Below are 16,390 nucleotides of genomic sequence, written 5' to 3' on the forward strand. Positions count from 1 at the left end.
TCCTCAGTGCTTGCACATGGAAAGGAAAAGTGTTCTCGTGTCTCTTCGTTTATAAAGGCACTAAGCTCATCCTGAGGTTCCCACTCTCATGACTTTAACTAAACCTAATTACCTACCAAATGCCAGTATACCATCCCGATACTATCAGTTCCAAGTGCCATCACACTGGGGAGTTAGTGTTTCAACATATGAATTTGGGGGAAACACAAACATTCAGTCCATAACAGTAACCAAAGGCACACATTTTATTTCTCAGAATACACAATCCTAGGCCCTTGGGAAAATATTCAATAGAAATGTTATGTCTCTGATAAGTTCAAGATAGCCAGTTTAAAGGCACAATGTTCTCATCAAATAACTTTTTGGTTTTTTTCACATTCTAATACAGCAAATGGACCCATATATGGGGCTCTATCTTACCCCAGATCTTAATTTCTCAAGGCTCCTTGGCTGAACTCACTCCTTACAATAGCTTTTTAAAACTTTCTCCTCTCCAAAGATATATCTCCCCTCCATGTATACAAAGACTTATTATGCATTAGGCCCATATATATATATATATATATATATATATATATATATATATATTTTTTTTTTTATCTTGCCCTCATTACAGGATATATAAAGGATATTTGCTGGATGGTGCACATAGTCAGGCATTTAACAAGTGATAAAAAGAAAACAGAGATTAATGGTTGAAAACTCAGTTTATGAGTCCAGAGGGAGCCCATGGAAATATTTATATGCATTGGGCTTGAAGAATCTTTACATGGTGGATTGAGAACAACAATGTCAGTCTGATGAATTCCCTGGTTTGCAGCTTGAATGTCTGTGGTGATGGCATCAGGTGTTCCAGTGAACTTTCTGAGGGGTCCACACAGCTGTGGGCATGAAGGTTTCCCATATATAATCTGTTGAGGTGATTTATTTGAAGATTATATCAAGTCATGCAGCTCAGGCTTGCAGGTCCTGGAGAGAAGGGAAGCTGTAATCCTCAGTGGTGGCATATCAGGAGGGTGGGAGAAAAACTGGAAATGTTAACTTGGGTAGTTGTAATAGAATATTTGGGGAAACTAAGAATTGAGGACAGAGAAGAGTACACTACAGTTCTCCACTTAAACCGGAATTTCTCTCTACAGTCACTCTTCTTTTGATTCTTGTTTGCAAAATAAGTTCAGTTTCATTAGATGTGGCCTGGTTATTTATATAAATTCAACAAGAATGGAAATTAAACACATAGGCCTTTATGAGTTTGCTATCCTGGAATTTTTCTTTTTTTTTCTTTTTTTTATTATGTTATGTTAGTCACCATACAGTACATCCCTAGTTCTTGATGTAAAGTTCCATGATTCATTACTTGCATATAACACCCAGTGCACCGTGCAATACATGCCCTCCTTAATAACCATCACCAACCTATCCCATTCCCCCACCCCCTCCCCTCTGAGGCCCTCAGTTTGTTTCTCAGAGTCCATAGTCTCTCATGCTTCATTCCCCCTTCTGTTTATTCCCTCTTTCTTCTTCCCTTTCTTCTCCTACCGATCTTCCTACTTCTTATGTTCCATAAATGAGTGAAACCATATGATAAGTGTCCTTCTCTGCTTGACTTATTTCGCTTAGCATTATCTCCTCCAGTCCCGTCCATGTGCAGCAAATGCTGAGAAATCGTTCTTTTTGATGGCTGAGTAATATTCCATTGTATATATGGACCACATCTTCTTAATCCAGTCATCTGTTGAAGGGCATCTTGGCTCCTTCCACGATTTAGCTATTGCGGACAATGCTGCTATGAACATTGGGGTGCATCTGGCCCTTCTCTTCACTACATCTGTATCTTTGGGGTAAATACCCAGTAGTGCAATTGCCCCTTACACCAGTTAGAGTTCCCCAACTTTATTATTGCCAGAAGACAGTGTAGATAGAGGAAGAAGACAGAGTGAAAAAAAAATGGCAAAAATTGACAAGGCAGGAAACAATTGTTGGAGAGGATGTGGAGAAAGGGGATACCTCTTACACTGCTGGTGGGAATGCAAATTGGTACAGCCACTCTGGAAAACAGTGTGGAGGTCCCTTAAAAAGTTAAAAATTGAGCTACCTTATGATCCAGCAATTGCACTATCATTGAATTTTTCATGAGGAATCTCAGATTAGACGTTTAAAAGCCTGAGCAGCCAGGGAGCCAAGGAAAGAACTCACCGACAGATTTCACCTTTGGTTCCTATAGATATGGGTGAATTTCTTTCTTCTGGAATTCCCTAATTGTTTCCTGGGCCTGCCTGGAAATGACCTTCCTTACTCCCCCATACAGCTAGGAACTCTGTAAGCCATGTACCGGGCAAGGTTTTCCAAGAGGCTTTGTAAACATTGTCTCCATAAAGTCAGCCTTCATTCCTGAAAGCTGTCTGGTCATATCTGATTTCATGCACACCATTCTCAAATATGACATGCTAGTCAGAGTCTTGGGAATATAACAAATATTTCCAATTGTGCCTACTACAAGGGAGAAAAATTCTTACTGCACTTATACAATAGCTGTATTACAACAGAAATAAGGATATTTAATAAGAGATTCTGAGTTCTGGGTGTTATATGTAACCAATGAACCAGTGAACATTACATCAAAACTAATGATGTACTATATGTTGGCTAGTGGAATTCAAAAAAAAAGAAAAAAATAAATTACCATACACCTCAAAAAAAAGTTTCTGAGTTCTGAAGGAGTCAGGAAGAAAAAGATAAATGATTCAATATTTGCTTATAAAGGTGTAATCTATAACATCGCTGTAAGATATAGATAGCTTAAAATTTTTAAAAAAGTTTTTTTTTAAATCTGAAAAACAAAATATTAAAGAACTAGCAATATTTCAAGAAAAAACTCATAAAAATTATAGTCATTGCTGTGACTTTATTAAAATAGCATTGGTCACGTAGAGCTCTGAAGTATTGGATGGTGAGCCATGGTTTAACAAAAGACCGTGAAAGAAAGAAAAATAGAAAAGTTTATTACTCATGGGTCCTGGAGGAGTTAACACACAGCATACCTCAAGGGCCTCTGTGGGGAGGTCAAAGCAGGTTGCAGGCAGAGAGAGAAAAATCACAAGATTTGGGATTCATGCCTTTATTAGGGTCTATGGAGGGAAGGCTTTGGGTTTTTGGGCTAAGGCTGGATCAGTCAATTCAAACTAAAAAGAGCAGGGTTTTAGTAAGCTTCCCAGAGGTCTTATCAAAAGGCTACAAAAGGGGAAGGCCCTGGGAAGCAAAGGGGACTATTGATTACAAGGGCTGTTGGGAGAATCATATAAGAACCTTCCATTTACTTGTGACTCTGCAGGCTGGTAAGTAGGGCACATGCTTGCATGACAGGGGATAGAGTCAGCTCACAATGCTCCAGGCCACAAAAAATGTATGTCAAGGCAGCAATGACATGGAGTAGCTGAGCTAAACTCTCAACAGTGTACCCTGTAATGCCTTACCATCAGCATAACAACCACTTGTGGCAGATGAGTTAAAGGATATAATACATTGTTTTCTGAAGTCATTGTAAAGCATATTTAACCAAGGTAATAATAATGAAGACTCTGAGGAATAGACTCACTACTGTTTGAAATCTCATTCTTGGCATTGCCCCCAGGTAGATGGCAAGAGCCACAAGAACTGGCGACCTTGGAGAGTGTGGGAATTTGTTGAAATATTTTAAGTATATTATGCATGACCTGTATATCCTGAGATATCTTCTGGAGAGGTTGGCCTGTACCTGTCTTGAATTGTTAATGTAGATGAAACAAGAAAGGTCCTGTATAGAGCAGATTCCATTTCATTCAATAGGAAATCAAACACCAGGTGATTATCCATCATCAGTTGTGCTAGTGAGCCATGCTGTTGCTGTGTCAGACTCAGAATATAGTGCAGTGTCTGCGTGTGGTTGGTTAGAGTGGCTGATAATTTCTGAATAGCTTTTAATATTTGATCTTGTTGGACAAGGTTATTAGCACTTGTTCCTATACCTGCCAGTCCAGTGATGATGGTCAGTGCCAATAGCATTGAGGATATGAAAAAATCTCTTTTTGAATAGGAATGAGATGTCTCCAGGGTGAGGAGGCAGGAACAGTAAAAGTAAAACATTGCTATCTCTGGATAGCTTGTGAATGGGGGAGGGTCATGTGGCTCCTGCCCCCTTGAGTCAAGTCTCCAATAGAATCCAAATGAGGCATTATTTACCGTTAAGAGTCAGTGAGTGTACAGGGTGAGGTCCAATCTTTGTATTCAAGTATAGGTGGTAGAAAGATACTCCATGGGGGGTTAATTTTGTGCTTACCCACAGGTTGCCCTATTTGAAGTATGGCTTAGGGATTTGGTCTAGTCTAAAGGAGGCTTCGGGTGTTTTGGAGGGAATTAACACAAAGGCTGTTCACTAAGAAGAGCAGTGGGACAGACAGTGACATGAGGCTGTAGGTCAGCCCTGCATGGGGACAGATCCGACATAGTTTTACTTGCAAGGCCTAGGCTGTTATCTCACAGGTTTGTATGAATATATTTTCTATATCCAATCTGGCATACTTAACTGGTTTGGGGTAGGGTCATGGTGTACAGCAGGGAAAGACTTATGGATAAGATATGGAGAGGCGTGGAGGTGGCACTTTTGGATATGATGATGGGGTACTGACAGTGGTGGAAATAATGAGGAAGAGAGTCTGTCAAGGATGCATGGGGCAAAACGTGAAAACAGCAATCTAGTACTCTGAACAGCAAGCACAGTAGCAAGAGGTCCCTGACCATAAGGTGTAGGAAGGTCCAGCTAAGGACATTACAAGGAAGTATTTTACCATGGCTAGTGTAGGTTAGAATACATTGTTCATCTTGCCATAAGGTGAAGTACCTAGTACTCTCCAGCGGTCAGCAGAGAAATTACTCACCGTTTAGCAATAATTTTGATAGAGGTAGAGTTCATGCAACAAGCAGATAGCAATTTTGGGGGAAAAAAATAGGGCTCTGTAGGGTTGCCAGAGTTGATCAAATGGAGGCATTTTTGTAACTTGGTCTTGAGGTTGACAGTCATTTCCTTCCTGGTGCAGAAGAATATGAAGGGGGGGATTCCAATTTCCAGTGAGGTTAGGATGTATTGCCTTTTGTCACTCATTTGAGTGGGGGCAATATGGTCTGAGTTACTGTGCTTGGGGGTGAGAGAGGCGAGCCTGACAGAAGGTGAACTTCCCAGTGGAGATGTATGAAGGGTAGGAGTGACTGACTGGTGTCAGATTCTGAATATATTTGCTAGAAGCCTGGCTCAGAATGGAACTACAAGTATGGGGTCTATAGCCAGTTGAGCAGATCTCAGTGAGCTCCATCAGATCATTAGGTGTGCACCTTGCAAAGGAGCAGTTGCTTGTGACCGAGTTTTTTGGGGACTCCATCCATAATGCATATAGACTGTGAGCACATTGATGGCTAACTGTAGAGACATTTTACGGATGGCAGTTTTACAATCAGAGACTACCCCATTAAAGTAAAAGTACAATCATGACAGCACAAGCCTGCCAGCCATATGGGATTGATTTGCTAACATTATTCTCTCAGAATATAATTTCAGGTGTAGAATGAGGAGGGAGTGACTCATTTAAGCATTGCTTCCATTGGAACCATTTAATGTAGAGGGAGGTGAGCTCCTAACAGGGCCTGCCAGCACCTGGTGCTTAGCCAGCCTGTGGTGCAGAAGTGCACCTAACTGATTTTATTCCAGCGCATGTCCCAGGATAGGGTTAGGTCCAAGAGGTCTACTAGCAACCCTATTATCCAAGCTCTCCACTGTAAGAGTAGCTGCCACAACAAAATAGGGCACGTGAATTGACTACCTTGTGGAGTTCTTTTTGGGGCAAACAATCTGGATGCTGAACAAAGGAAGATTCTGGTTGCTTTGGATCAAAAGATCCTTCACCTCCCTCTCTAAGGTGGTTAGAGACCTGGCCCTCCCCCTCTGATTGTGGACACTGGATTCCAGCATTCCTTTGTGGATTTCCTTTCCTAATGTGACTGGCACCCACTAAGTGGAAAGTATTATTCCTCTGTGAGATCCACACAGTTCCATTAGCAGGTCCTGAGGCTATAACTTCAATCTCTTGTAAAACTTTTGATGAATTTGGTTTAATTAACCAGGATTTATGACCCAGATAAATAAGATAAGAGGCAGAGTTGGTGGCCTTAGCTTCACTACTGGTACTGAGCCATCATATATAGGTTGAGGAAATCTGTATAATCATGATCTCTAAGCAATTTTGTAGGGATTTGTTTCTTGGGCTCTCTATTATAAGAGGATCATATTGCACAATCTGCCCTTGATCCCCAACATATAGAAGATACTGAGATGATAAAAAAAAAATCTGTACTGTTTTCCAGGGTGGCTGCAGTATGGAGGTTCCTCAAAAAGTTAAAAATAGAGCTACCCTACAACCCAGCAATTGCACTACTAGGTATTTACCCAAAGGATACAAACAATGAATCAAAGGGGCATATGCACCCCAATGTTTATAGCAGTAATGTCCACAATTGCCAAAATATGGAAAGAGCCCAGATGTCCATTGACAGATGAATGGATAAAGAAGATGTAACACACACACACACACACACACACACACACACACACACGGGAATATTACTCAACCATCAAAATGAATGAAATCTTACCATTGGCAACAGCATGGATGAAACTAGAGGATATTATGCTAAGTGAAATAAGTCAGTCAGAGGAAGACAAATACCATATAATTTCACTCATATGTGGAATTTAAGAAACAAAACAGACGAACAAAAGGGAAAGGAAGGAAAAATAAAATAAGAGGAAAAAAAGAGGGAGGCAAACCATAGGAGATGCTGAACTCTAGGAAACAAACCGGGTCACTGGAGGAGAGGTGGGTGGGGGGATGGGGTAATTGGGTGATGGGCATTAAGGAGGGCACTTGATGTAATGAGTGCTGGGTGTTACATGCAACTGAAGAATCACTAAATTCTACCTCTGAAACTAATAATACAGTATACATTAATTAAATTAAATTTAAATAAAAGATTTTAAAAATCAAAATGGTAAGGGAAAAATCCACTTCGTGAGCAGATGTGAATTGCATCCTCCTCAAGGTAAAAGAGTGGGGTTTCACTGTAAGTAGCAGCGGAGAAGTATTCAGAGAAAACTGGTAGTTTGCGTGGGGGTTTGGAGACCTGAGGGCCAGGAGTTAAGCAGTATTAGAGCTTAGGATTTCTGTCCATTTGAGGACCACTTATTGTTTAAAAGCTTGAGGAACACATCTTTGAGTAGGCCATTGTGCCTCTCTGTAAGTAAGGCCACTTGGGGCTGATAAGTTAGGTGGAAACTCCACAAGTTTCCATGGTCTAGAGCTCATGCTCAAACAGCTTGGGAAGTGAAATGGGTACCTTGATCTGAAACTATAACACCTGGTGGGCCAATGGAGATCAGCACATGTCTAGTTAAGAAGATTGCATGATGAGAAACAGGGTTACTCTCTTTTTTTTAATTGATATTTTTTTATTATATTATGTTAGTCACCACACAGTACACCCTTAGTTTTTGATGTAAAGTTCCATGATTCATTACTTGCGTATAACACCCAGTGCACCATGCAATACGTGCCCTCATTTATCCTTTTTTTTTTAATCATATTGGATAGTTTATTCAGGACAGTCAATGATTCACAGCATCCTGTTTTCCATGAGTTGGAACATATCAAAATATTTTTAAACTCAACACATCAACACATCATTTAAAACAATTATAGCCCGGGCTTTTTTTAATTCTGTTTTTTAAATCCACAGGTTTCTGCCTTTCGACTTTATCTTGAGTTAAAGTAGCTTTAAAATTAAACAGAACATCTTTTTTTATGCTTGAAAAAATATTTTTTTTTATTTTAAGGTTTTTTTTATTATATTATGTTAGTCACCATACAGTACATCCCTGGTTTTTGGTGTAAAGTTCAATGATTCATTAATTGCATATAACACCCAGTGCACCATGCAATATGTGCCCTCCTTACTACCCATCACCAGCCTATCCCATTCCCCCACCCCCTCCCCTCTGAAGCCCTCAGTTTGTTTCTCAGAGTCCATAGTCTCTCATGCTTCATTCCCCCTTCTGATTACCCCCCTTTCTTTATCCCTTTCTTCTCCTACCGATCTTCCTAGTTCTTATGTTCCATAGATGAGAGAAATTATATGATAATTGTCTTTCTCTGCTTGACTTATTTCACTTAGCATTATTTCCTCCAGTGCCATCCATGTTGCAGCAAATGTTGAGAACTCGTTCTTTTTGATAGCTGAGTAATATTCCATTGTATATATGGACCATATCTTCTTAATCCAGTCATCTGTTGAAGGGCAGCTCGGCTCCTTCCACAATTTAGCTATTGCGGGCAATGCTGCTATGAACATTGGGGTGCATATGGCCCTTCTCTTCACTACGTCTGTATTTTTGGGGTAAATACCCAGTAGTGCAATGGCTGGATCATAGGGTAGCTCAATTTTTAACTTTTTAAGGGACCTCCACACTGTTTTCCAGAGTGGCTGTACCAACTTGCATTCCCATCAACAGTGTAAGAGGGATCCCCTTTCTCCACATCCTCTCCAGCAATTGTTGTTTCTTGCCTTGTCAATTTTTGCCATTCTAACTGGTGTAAGGTGGTATCTTAGTTTCGTTTTGATTTGAATTTCCCTGATAGCTAATGATTTTGAACCTTTTTCATGTGTCTGTTAGCCATTTGTATGTCTTCATTGGAAAAGTGAATAATGACACTGAAGAAAGAGAAATTAGGGAATCCATCCCGTTTACAATAGCACCAAAAACCATACATTACCTTGGAATTAACTTAACCAGAGATGTAAAGCATCTATATTCTAGAAACTACAAATCTCTCTTGAAAGACATTGAAGAAGACACAAAAAGATGGAAAAATATTCCATGCTCATGGATCAGAAGAATTAACATAGTTAAAATGTCCATGCTACCCAGAGCAATCTACACTTTCAATGCTATCCTGATCAAAATACCGATGACATTTTTCAACAAACTGGAACAAATAGTCCTTAAATTTGTGTGGAACCAGAAAAGGCTCCGAATTGCCAAGGAACAGTTGAAAAGGAAAAACAAAGCTGGGGGCAACCCAATGCCGGATTTCGAGCTGTACTACAAAGCTGTGATCACAAAGACAGCATGGTACTGGCACAAAAACAGACAGGTAGACCAATGGAACAGATTAGAGAACCCAGAAACGGACCTTCGGCTCTTTGGGCAACTAATCTTTGATAAAGCAGGAAAAACATGCAGTGGAAAAAAGACAGTCTCTTCAATAAATGGTGCTGGGAAAATTGGACAACTACATGCAAAAGAATGAAACTTGACCACTCTCTCACACCATACACAAAGATAAACTCCAAATGGACGAAAGACCTCGATGTGAGACAGGAATCCATCAAAATCCTAGAGGAGAACATAGGCAGCAACCTCTACAACATCGGCCACAGCAACCTTTTTCATGACACATCTCCATAGGCAAGAGAATCGAAAGATAAAATGAACTTGTGCGACTTCAACAAGATAAAAAACCTTCTGCACGGCCAAGGAAACAGTCCTCAAAACTAAGAGGCAGCCCACGGAATGGGAGAATATATTTGCAAATGATACTACAGATAAAAGACTGGTATCCAAGATCTACAAAGAACTTCTCAAACTCAATACGTGAGAAACAAATAAACAAATCATAAAATGGGCAGAAGATATGAACACTTTTCCTTAATCCTTTCTGCAGAGAGCAGCCAGCTGGAGTCCAGTGAACAGTGATGATAGTGGTTGCATACCCACTAACTCCAGCAGAGGGCAGCAGTGTCCTGATGAAATCAGAAATCTCGGAACTGGGAGCTTTCCAGTTTTGTTTGAGAACAAAGGGAGTGATTATCTAAAACAACTTTGGCTAGAGCGGGGCGGGGGGGGGTGTTTCACACCTGTACACCTGTATGTCCTATCAGTGTGTCCTGTTCCCTTTTGGCCTGATATGGGCGCATTCTGCTAGTGGGTATGGTGTCTCTGGAGGGTAGTTTTGTTTAGTACTCAGAGGTGGGGCCTTGGAACAGGCATGTAATTTGAATAAGCAGTTTGCAATGTTACCATGTGCTTCTGGTATTTGTTGGCATATGTATGCAGAGACACGGATGACCACAATTGGCACGTGTGAGTCGGATACTTTTTTCCAAACAAAAGGCACCTCAGACAGGTTTTCTTTTGTCATTGTTCCAACCAGACTGTGAGCCATTGGCTGCTGCCCAGAAGTCAGTGAAAATGTATGTCCTCAGGAGTCTCCTCTTCATGGCCTTTTGTAGAGATAGTCACATTGCCACTAACGCTCCTAGTTGGACAGCACCAGGAGAGCCCTTCTCAGTAGTGACGTTCCCCTAGCAGGATGATATGCTGTGGCCTCCCAGCAGGGCTGCACTGTGCAAGGTGGTGGTACTGCCATCCACCAAGAACAGCTCCCTTTCCATGTCAGACAGCTGGTACCAAGCCCATCCCCCCACCGAAACTGCTGAGGGGTCAGCAGTGGGGGTGCCATGAGCTACACCTCCAGGTCAGTGGACAGAGGCTGAGCATGGGAGAAGCCACATCCTCCTATAATCTGAAAGGCCCTTGACATCAGGTTCAGCACTTTCTTGAAGGTATCATGCCCATTTCAGCAGTGAAGCCTCAGTGGCTGCCCCAGGCCTCTGCTGGGTTGAATCCCTGAACCAAGGCACAATGCAGACTTGTGTGCAAAGCAGCACAGGCTGTGAGCCCATTAGGATCTCTTTTCCTAGAAAAGGCCTAGCAGCTTGCCAAAATTTGGCATTCAAGTGGCTGCTTTTCGGAGAAGACATTTGGTTTAGAACTCCGTGGGCAGCCAAGTGGAGAAGTGCTTAGTTCAGAGAATCTATGAGGCATAATCAGAAGCATCTATTGATTCAACTTAGAAATCTGAGCCCAGAGGACTAAGGGCAGGGGCTGCCTGTGGTTCACGGGGGCCGACCACAAAGCCATTTGTCAAGGTTCTCCCCAAAGGAAAGAAGCCGACATGTAGAATAAATAAGTTTAGAATGTGTTCCCTCCAAAAGGTAAAGAGACCTACTATGTGCTGTATCTTCTATACTGTAGTAGGAAACTTGTTTGTGGGGACTTGATGTCTTATGGTAAGAGTAATTTCTTAGCCTTAGCTGACCAAACTATGCCAAAAAAACTTGACAGCAGTTGCTGCTCTTTGTATCTTATTTGGGGTATTATTTTGTCACTAGGTGTAACTCTTCATTGAATGGCATCTTCAGAGCCCCCCCCCAATGGTAGAATGTCATCTATATAATATCAAATGTAGCAGTGAGTTAATTTGAGTAAATTTAGATCTTGTCTGCACAAGTTATGTGCAATGGCAGGGCTCTTTAGAAAATCCACGGGCAGCCAAATTAAAGATATACTGGGTGCTCTTGAAACTAAAAACAAATTGAGGTTGTAAGTAAAACATGTTGACTAGATAGAGGACAGCAACGTAGAGGCCTTGAGCTTTTTGAATTTCATCTACCATCCTTAGAACACTGGGAATGGGAGCTTTGGTGGCAGAAACCTGTGCATTTAAATTTTGAGAGTCAATTGTTCATCTCCATTAACTGGCAGCCAGTTTTAATACTGGTCAGATGTGGCTATTAAAGGGTGAGGTGGTGGTGCTAATGACCCCAGTCCCATGCATGTCTCTCACCGTGGACTGATGGCTCTCTGTACCCATTTTGGCAGTTTTTGTGGTGTATTTACTGTTTTCACTGAAGAAGTCAGTTGGATAGGCTCCTATTTGCAGCTCTTATAAGAAAGGTCAGGTATTGGGATTTATTCCACTAGGTGTGTCATGGATGAGAGCATCCATGTCTGTGACAGGAAAAGAGATAGTCATGGGGACTAGCATGACAGATACTTATTTTAGATATATGATGCTGACAGACACACTCAGCTTAATTTCTTCTATCTTTATAGTCTTATCTTCTGTCTTGTACATTGCAGGTGGTTTTCTTGGGGGAACTTAGAAGGGTTACCTGGAATTACTGGGTCTAATAGATGCAGAAATGTCAGGCAGTTGTCTGTGTCTCAGTGGACCACCAGAATTCGTAACTCAGTGATTGTCCCCAGGAGGTGAGACAAGCTCCAGCAGCCACTGAGTCCCTAGGGTAAATCTCTGGGATACTGCAAAGCCCAAAGTTTGAGGAAGTTGTTTGAAGCAAAAGAAACCTCAGGACACTCTGAAGGCCTCTCAGCCACTGGAACTAGACACTCTAGTGAGGTGATCATTTGTTTTAAGGAGAAGAGCTTGTATCAGGGCTCAGATATAAACTTCCTGGGTAGCTCCCAGTTGGCAGGGCTGCCAGTTCTTTTTTTTATATAATAATATTTTTTATTATGTTAGTCACCATACAGTACATCCCTGGTTTTTGATGTAAAGTTCGATGATTCATTAGCTGCATATAACACCCAGTGCACCATGCAATACAGAGCTGCCAGTTCTAAAGTGCTCTGCTATTTAGAACCATCCTGACCATTGTTTCCTGATGAGGATTCCATGGGGGCTGTGGAATCAGGAGCTCTGCCAGGTGAAATGTGGACTTGCCACCTGAGGACTGGAATTGAGGTTGTGGGCTGTCTTGGTATTGTGAAATCTGAGAGTCTATGTGTATTCCCTCCAGAGACTTCTAAAAAGTACGGAAAGTCTCACCACAGTGGAGAATTGGAGCCCTGTAATTCAGGGGAGTTCCCTGTAAGAATTCTCTGGATGAGGCCAATTTTTGAAGATAAAATCCGGGTCATGTCGGTTGCTATGTTCAAAGAAGTAATAGACTTATTGGAATATACCAATCTTATGAAAAAGGAGTCAGGGTTCATCTAATGTTTTCCACTGGCTTTAAGTCTTTGTAGTATTACTTAAGATAGAAGAGTGTGATTGATGCCAAGTCATAAAAATCCAAGTAAGCAGGATGAGACATTCTTCTTCTGTCTTTAGGGCTTGTGCCTTTGAGTTCAGACTCTCTCCATAATGGCACTGGGACCTTCAGGGGCAGCACCCTCTGCTTTAATTCTGGTTGACTTAATCCTTGGCAGCCCTGCCTGGGTGATGGTTTGAAGTCACTCATAACCCTCAAGAATTTGGCCCTCAGTTTCTGGGGGGGGTTATTTATTTATTTATTTATTTATTTATTTATTTATTATTTATTTAGGTTCTGGGGGTCTTTTAAAAGGTTGTGCCTCTTGGGGTCCCTGTAAATACCAGCTAGTTGCCTTATTTCTGTGGTGGTAATAGTTCAGAGCTAGTGTTAAACACCCTTATTAGCCAGTCAGCCCATTTTATTCCCCACTGCTGTACAAGCTCTTAAAATATTTTGAATCTTGAGAGGTATAAAATTCTGAGTTTCAGTTTCTTATTCTCTATTACCCTCCCAGTGATCTGACCTTACAAATCATTACTGGAAAGTTCTGCAGTGGACATCCCCTGTGGCCAGACTCATAGGCAGTCTCTTCTTTTTCCAGGGTATCTCCATAGACCTCACTGGGATTGGAGTCAGCCTCCACTAGCACAGTGGTGTCAGGATCTTTAGGGCTGGCATAGACTGTGCAGCGGCACTGGGCAGTGCACTGGGTGCTTCTGTGGGACATTTATATTTAGTGAGGGGCTCACTAACTTTCTCCAGTGTCTTAAGCTGTGAAGACACCAGGTTCTCAGGTTGCTTATGTACAGCTATTAGATCATGTACCACCATATGCCAGGGGTGGGACCCATATACCATAAATTCGGGAATCAAGTGTGAGAGCAGCATGATATTCAGCAACAGGGAGTCCACAGGCCTTGACTGCATTTGCCTTTCCCAGGAACCATGACTCAAGTGAGGGTGCCCAATCATACTGGCCAGGACTCAGAGTCCTGGTGCCTCCTGAAAAAAAAAAGTCAGGGATAAGAAGTCTCCTTCCCCAACTTCCATGTCAACTTTCCTGCACCTTTATGTAGAACCCCCACTTAGGGGTTGACACTCACTTGTCCAGGCTCTTAATTAACACCATGGGACTCTGAAAATCTTACCCAGTTTACCTCATAGTTGACAGCTGGGCCCATCCTTAGAGTTGGGAACACACTGGAAGTGTAACACCCACTGGGAAAATTCACCCTCCCTTGGGTGTCAACAGTTAGAAAACATATCTGCAGAACCTCAAACCAGCCCCAAAGAACAATGCTCGGGTTCAGGAGGACTCCGGTTGCTTTTTTCAGAGCTTGCACCTAGGGATGGAAAGCGGTGGCAGCAAAACGCATCAGCAGTGTGCAGTAGCACAAAGCAGTGTAACTGAATGGCAGCAGGCAGTGGACCCCTCCCAGACACAATCACCCACCGGTGAGAGCCAGTCCATAATCCATTTGTAGCTAAAAAGGTATTTTCCATGGTTGACTACAAGCGTGACTCAATCCAGCATGTTCCTGACATCATTTGTGACTTTGTTAAATTAATATTTGTTAAGTAAAGCCCCCACATATTTGATGGTGAGCTGTGGTTCAACAAAGGACCACAGGGGACTGAAACAGAAGTGTATTACTTACAAGTCCTAGAAGAAGTGCACAGCATACCTCCTGGGGCCACACTAGAAGATCGAGGCAGGCTGCAGACCGAGAAAGGCAGAACCTGGGGCTCACGTTTTTATTAGGGTTCGTGGGTAAAGGAATTTGGGGTTCCTAGGCTGTCTATATTGGTCAGTTCAAAAATAGTGGGGTTTTGGCAAACTTCATAGAGGTTTCATCTAAGAGGCGCACAAAGAGAAGACCCTGAGAGGTGGGGAAGAATTCTTATCACAAAGCCTTTGGAAAAGTCATGTCAGAGGCCAGTGTCAGTCTGTGGCACTTGCGGGCATGTGGTCAGACCAAGCCAATGCCAAGGCAGCAATATCACAAGGCAGATTATCTTAGCTCTTAATGATCATTCTCATCAGCTCATTTAATCTCATGCAATTAATTCTTGGTCTGATTGATCTTGAGTTGGCAGTGTTATGAATCTATCCATTAGGATTCTGGAAATTCTTACCCAGTTCAGTGGTATGGTTTCTAAGTTATTAGAAAACTGTAATCCAGAGTACTTGTCAGAGTCTTTTCCATCAATTTCACTGAAGAAGAAGCACTTTTGGACTATAGTTGATTGTGAAAGCTTTCAGGAAAGCATCTGAGTGGGAAAAAAAAGTCTGTGAATGACAAAACAATTAAAATGGCCCTGATTACACATCTGATGACAGTTCATCAAGTGGCACACAACATTTTTTTAAATGAATTATGGGGAAGCTAAAATGGTGGTATAGTAGGATCTTAGGCTTGCTTTGCCCTTTAAGCACAGCTAGATAGCTATCAAATCATTCTGAATACCCAAGTAATTGACCTGAGGGCTGACAGGACAAACTGCATAACTAGAGGGAAAAAAGAGGCCGTATCTAGGAGGTTAGGAAGTACAAAGATGTGTTTGGGGAAGATGGATCACTGGTGACGCAGAAGGGAGGGAGCTCTGGTGAAGCATAAAGGCAAGAGAGCGCGGAATGCACAGGAATATGCACAAGGAGAACACTTCTCCAAAGCTATTGGCTGGGAAAATGAGAGGTGCTGATTTTTGTGAGTTTTTGCAACCAATGCGGCTCAAAGACTGAAATTTTAGAGGTTGGCAGGCTTGGCTGGGATAGAGATCTGAGAGTGACGTCCTATTCCTAGAAAGAAGGCAGGCAAGCAACCTGGCAGACAGTACCATCTGAGGATCCCCTAAGGCACATGGGGAGAGACTATTTGTTTTTCTTGGAGGGAACCTATGAGAGGTGGCATTCTCAGAGTCACCTCTCTGGGGACAAAAGAGCTGGTGAGACCCTCCCAGCATGGTGAGACCCTCCCCCAGAAAACCAGTGCAGGTCCCTGCTACACCAGGTCCCTAAAGTTTAAAGTTTTTAAAGTCAGCATGCTTGGCTGGATAGAGGCCAAATTGCACTATGCTGCCCCAGGTGGGCAAAAAACCTAGAGGCAGGCAGAGTGGAAATAACAATCTGAAAAATGACTGGGAGGCACAAGGGAAAATTATTCACTCTTCCAGGAGTGCTTCCCTGAGAGTAGCAAGCCCTTGGAGTCCCCTGTCCAGGGACAAAGGATCTGGCTGACAACATTTCCCTCCCCCACCCTTCAGCATAAACCAACATCAGTAAACAGCATAGTGACAACACTTCTTACACCAAGTCTCACCCCCTATTTTTTCTCTGGCAAGTGTGACTCACTACTGGCACACTGGACTTCTTCCCTAGAACACCAGCAGAACCCCTGCACGCAGCACATCA

General features: G+C 42.2%; 1 long non-coding RNA gene across 1 annotated transcript in view; it reads right to left on the bottom strand.

The window, feature by feature from the left end:
- Positions 1-608: 608 nt before the first annotated feature.
- Positions 609-16,390, bottom strand: part of LOC148107575 (uncharacterized) — a 34,293-nt gene continuing 18,511 nt past the window's right edge. Inside the window, exons 2-3 of the long non-coding RNA XR_015722050.1 lie at positions 15,115-15,249; positions 609-969 (exon numbers count right to left, since the gene is read on the bottom strand). This is a non-coding gene — a long non-coding RNA (uncharacterized LOC148107575). The remainder of the gene's footprint in view (positions 970-15,114; positions 15,250-16,390) is intronic.

The sequence above is a fragment of the Ursus americanus genome, chromosome 28, assembly GCF_024610735.1.
Source record: "Ursus americanus isolate L20-20 chromosome 28, mUrsAme1.1.p, whole genome shotgun sequence".
Lineage (NCBI taxonomy): Eukaryota > Metazoa > Chordata > Mammalia > Carnivora > Ursidae > Ursus > Ursus americanus.